Source organism: Cryptomeria japonica, chromosome 4 (assembly GCF_030272615.1).
Source record: "Cryptomeria japonica chromosome 4, Sugi_1.0, whole genome shotgun sequence".
NCBI classification, from domain to species: domain Eukaryota; kingdom Viridiplantae; phylum Streptophyta; class Pinopsida; order Cupressales; family Cupressaceae; genus Cryptomeria; species Cryptomeria japonica.
Window position 1 is genome coordinate 141046230 of NC_081408.1, and position 6014 is coordinate 141052243.

Sequence of the window (6014 nt, forward strand, 5' to 3'; positions counted from 1 at the left end):
ACTCCTATGAGGTGCTTCAAAATTCACTTGCACACATGCGCACGAGGTTGAGTGGAACTAACGATGTTCTTACCCTCCTCACTTACATGGATTACCTAGACAAAATCTGGGGGCTAGTTTTCCATGTCCTTCTTTCTCTGTGGATCACCTAATTCTGAGGGTGAGATGTCCATGGTTCCCTTTATTTGCCTTTCTTCTCATGGATCACCCAAGTGTATATTCATGTCCTCTCTCTCCTTCCTCTCATGAGCTCATAGTTTTACTATTGATGGTTCATGGATTATGTCAACTTTGCTCTTTTATACTATTATTGTTGTTTATGTGATGGCATGTGTCTTTGTGTTTCAGTTAGCTATTTGTGAAGTTTGTATCGAGGTCTCTTCGACTAGTTGATTTGTGGCCTTGTGTTTTGGTTTTTGTCATACATGTCTTTTGTGCTTTGTCTTGTTCTTTTTGTTTTATGTGCTCTTGCCTATGTTTGAGTGAGTTAAGATCCTAATATTGGGGGCTTTTGCTCCTCAAGATTAGTGATGTCTTATACTCCTTGTGGTATTGCTCTGCATCTCTCATCTTCATCTTTCTCTTTCTTCTACTTTACCGATAGTATTGGCGTAAGCCATACTCCCACTACAATGGGGGCTAAATGTAGCATCATAAAATTGCAACACTCGCAATTTTGACCACATCTTAGGTCGTCACCTATGTGACTGCATATCTCTACTTGACTGAGACCCCTCTCTGCACCTTCATCCCGAGTCTTCTCCTATCTTAGTCCTAATGACACCTCAGGACACTATCCAGGCCCCAAGATAGGGCAGGATAGGGGCATGGCACCTCTGTCCCCTTTGGATAAGGGCATGGCGCCCCTGGTCCTTCCCCGAAGGGTGGCCCTAAGATGGGTCCATCTGACCCTTGAACCTAATTTGCATCTTGGGGACTTAAATCCTCCGATGTCGGCCTTCAGTGAGATGAAAATAATTCTCCTAGGCTAGTATAAATGGGGATCTAGTTCTCTCATTTGCATAAGAAAAAAATATACAAGAATACAAAAGAATAAGAAAAATTCAAGTGGAAGGTCTTCATTATTGTATCAAGCTTTGAAGTCTTCAAGCATCCATCAAGTTCTCTTCTTCACGTGTCTTCTTCATTCATCCATTGGAGCAACATTACAATATTCATTTGCAAGCATGTGTGTATGTTAGGGTTTTATCATGTTACATGCCATTCATACAAAATTTATGATTACATTCAAGAAGCAAAGCAACAATCATCAATCAATTGCTTACCTACATGGTGTACATTTCCATTATTTACATTTAAGCATTTGCAATTACTTTTTTTCAAGGTTGATTCCTCAACCGAGGTTTGGATGAGGAAAAACCCTGTCCACAACTCCTTTCCCCTTCTTTTCCGTGTGCAGGTTGTAGGTGCACAACTGTAACTGCAGGTTTGGATTTCATATGCAGAGATGGAAAACCCTTTTCGGAGGACCAAGTACACTTTCAACTTGGTCCAGATGACTTTTCTCAAAATTTGCAGGGTGGATCCATATCAATCTAAATATCTTAGATCCAAAGTTACAATGTGATCCGAAACGAGTAACTCCCTATTTCATCCATTTTTGTCTCCCTTCTCTACATAGTCAACAAGTCAAGATATCTATTTACAAAAGAGGGTAAATCACATTCCAACCCTTGCAATCCACTTGGTATTCACATCCTTATTCTCTTTGGATTTGGATCTAGTGGATTCAACCCCTCTTTTGAATGTAAAGTATCTCCCAAGTGAAAAACATCCTAGTGGTTTCCTTTCTCTCTCCTAGGTGGGGAACCACTAGGATCCAATTTTCCACTTTACATATAGTATTATGTGAGTGGTTGATAAATTGACCAAGGTAGCACACTTTATATTGGGCAATGTGATGGATGATGCCCCAACTTTGGCTAAAATATTCATCAAGGAAGTCATTAGATTACATGGTATGCTTGAGGTAATTATTTCAGATATAGATAAATTGTTTACTTCTAGGTTTTGGACCTCTCTTATGACCACTTTGGGTACCAAACTCAATTTTAGCACAACTTACCACCCATAAACAGATGGCCAAATAGAAAGAGTCAGTCAAATTATGGAAGATATGCTCCGAATACATTCCATGGACCAATTGACTAAGTGGGAGGATTATTTGTCTCTAGTTGAGTTTGCTTATAACAACTCATATCACTCGCCATTTGGCACCATTCAAAGCATTGTATGGGAGGAAGTGCATAATGCTTAGAGGATGGGATGGTTTAGAAAATCGTGTAACCATTGGCCTAGAAATACTCCAAGAGTATGACAATCAAGTGAAAATTATAAGGGAAAAATAAAGGAAGTTTCAGATCGTCAAAAGAGTTATGCGGATGCTAAGCGAACTCTGAGAGAGTTTTCTATTGGAGACAAGGTGTTTCTTCATATCAAACCTCATAAAATCTCAATAAAGTTTGCCAAGGCTTCCAAACTAGCTCCACGATTCATATGACCTTATGAGATACTAGAAAAGATTAACCGTGTGGCTTACTGACTAGCTCTTCCACCATCTCTCTCTCACATTAATAATGTGTTTTATGTATCCTTGCTTAAGAAATATATTGTTGACCCCAAGCATGTAGTTGTTTGGCAGGATTTACAGGTAGAAGCGGCCGGAGATATCCACCTCGAGTTGCTCGCAATCATAGATAGGCGCAACCTTCAGTTGCACAACTGAACGATCCAACAAGTTAATGTCCTTTAGGACCAATATTGGGAAGAGGGAGCCACTTGGGAAGATGAAAATATAATTAAATTAGAATATCCTTACTTGTTTAATTAAGCTTAGCCAACTTAAGTCTAAGGGGGGACGTATGCCATATCCCCTAGAAACCTAAATAATTTTTCTTTCTTGACCCCGAGTCTCGTGGTAATTTGGACTACGGGTGGATTTCATCAACTATGATAAATGAACTCATATGTGTGTGTGTGTGTGTGTGTGTGTGTGTGTGTTATGATTATACACTTTAAATGCTATTATCAATGAATGTTATTAATATTATCATGATTTGTTTATTTAATGTTTTAATTATATTTTATGGCTAACCCAAATTAATGAATTTGTGGAGTTGTGTGAGATTGACGGTTGGTCGCAAGTCCCTGTGGTGCAAAGTGAAGTGGATTATGTGATCCGGTGATGAGAGATAGATTGTCGGTGAGGTCATGTTAGCATCTAAACCTTGACCGTTAGTCTTGTCCACCAAAGGTCTGTCTTACCCTAAGACTCCTATGGTCTATTTAATCATGAGTATTATATGTACTTGAATACATTAAGGGGACATTGAAATTAAATTTTATTTTTATTAATTGAAAGCATCGAATAATAATTTTGTTAAAGAATAATTAAATGATTAAATATATATACATATAAATAAAAGTTAGTCCACAATAAATATATCAATTAAATATAAATATTATATCAAAGGAAATGAATATATATATATATATAAACATTATAAACAAAGTTATAATATTCACTCCTAATGGAAAGGCAAATAAATTGATTGCTCATGCCCATGGCCTTACAAAATAATAGTAAAATTAAAATGAAATAAAAAATAAATAAAATAAAGGCATCTACTTATGCCTTCATTAGAAGGAAGCAAGAAAAATAAAAATTCACAAGGCAAATAAGTAGAAAACGTGAAAGCCACGGGAGGAAGGGAAAATAAATGAGGAATGGCTATGAGTGACCGAACCTGGAAGACAAGGAGGAATGAATGAGCATGTCAGAGGTGAGCAATGGGGCTGGGAATGGCAGAAGAAAGACATTTGCGCCAGCCTTAGGGCATGGCATCTCCTTTCTGAATTTACTCAGCAAGTTTGACAAAAATTTGTGCCCTCTTTGTGCCATAAAAACCCTACGACCCCCTTGACTGAAAAAAAAGAGGGAAATCTGGAGGAAAGTAAAATTTGGGAAAGCACAAGGATAGGCATTGGAAGCAAGTAGAGGTTCCTGAGAGGGAAAGCTTGCATCTAGACGTGGATTGGGAGTGATTTGATGGAGCAAGAGTTTTGCGAACAACAGGTTTCAATTCTCTAGCTCAATCTTTTATCTATATGGGAAAATTAAATAGAAGGTAGAATGAAATAAAATATAAATCTGAAATTTTAACAGCTATAGCTTGTTTCTAATTTCTTAGCTAATAAATGTAGAGTAAATTCACCATATTGATGAGGGTTTCATACTTAATCAATTTATAGAATTCATCCAGCCTAATCTTGCCTGTGAGCAACCCAAATCCTTCAAATTTATATGTAAAATAGTTGTAGGCACTCTTTGTTGAAGCATTTCCCTTAGGTTGTTCTTATAAGATATATTTTCTTTCAAAAAAAACAAAAGAAAAAACTCCAACAACTATAATTTACTTTCTAAGTCCACCTTCTAGCTCACTTTAGAAGCCAATTCCTAAGTTAACCCTGTATATTATCTTTGGTTGTGATGCAACATTAGAAGTCTATTTTTCCAATTTCATTTCTTGTCTGAATATCTAATATAAGTGAGTAACCCAAAAACATCTTCACCACTAGACTTGAGACGAGATTAGAACAAAATTATTCATGCATGGGTAAAATCTTAGCTGAGGGTCGATATCTATTCTCACTACCACTTGCTTCTCTATAGGTTATCCACCTTGTTAAATCAGTCAATTTAGGCTCATAGCAGGCTTAAGCTAGTGAGTAATCTCTTCCACTTGCTTCTCTATAGGTTATCCACCTTGTTAAATCAGTCAATTTAGGCTCATAGCAGGCTTAAGCTAGTGAGTAATCTCTTCATAAATTATAGACAATATTAAAAGAGTCAACACCCTTTGTTGAGCTTAGTCTCTCTATGCTGAAACTTGTAGCTTAACACCACAACTAGTGCATTTCTAGCAGCTCCTCATGTGTTTGGACATCAAAATATAATGTGTTTGGACATCAAAATATAATTGCCTGTAGCTTCTTTAAACAATATCAAATAACTTAAATTTACGCCATAGCTTGTTGGGAACCAAAATCTTAATTTTTAGCAACTTTAGATATTCATTGGGGAGTTCATTTAAGATGATAAAAGAGAAAACAATATAATTTATGTAGTGAAACCATAAACCACGTATATTTGACTACATGTTCAGAAAGTTAACTATGAAAATATTAAAGGGAACCATTCTAGCTAACCAACCAATGCTGAAAGTAGTCTTAGACTAGCTACATTAGTTAACCCAAGTGAAGGGAAGTAGCAAGCATTTTCTGAGAGACCCATGAGTTATTGACCTTGTTGGCTTTCTTTAGACTATCTGGGACTCTATTGTTGGCTAGAAGTTGGTATAATTCTAGAGCGACCCAATGAAAATTCCATATTGCAACAATTGTAGAATTCTTAAACTTAGCCATGGAATAGGCGGGTTGGAAAACTATCTACCCCAATTTAGAATTCTCTTTCTAGTTATAGCACTAAGCAAGTACAAGAACTGACTTTTATGGCAATGGATAGAGTTAGGACCCTACGAGGCAATAGGTAGAGGATAGTATTCCTCTACGATGTAGACTGGTCCTCTCTATCCGAGGTGATCACTGAGGTATAAATCCTATGACCCATTCTAGATAAGTTTATCTGCTCGAGATTGACAGTAGACAAGGAGTGTATTGTGCTAGTAGACTGTTAGCCGTACCCCTAGATAGGGGATGGATGCCACTAGTTGCGTGAAGGCGAGGGATACTCGTGATGACCTAGGGAAAATGGATGGATTCCGCCACAAGCATGTGGGCCTAGGGTCTAGCTGCATGTTGGCGATGGTTGTCTTTGTTGCTTAGTCGTCTGATGGACTGCAGCGAAAGGAGAATTTCTAATGGGTATGGATAGACAACAACTTAAGTAATCTCTTAGTGTGGATTGGCATGTTTTAGGTACTTGAACCTTGAATTAGTAAACACCTTAGGTGTTTGGTCTTTAGAGGTAGACC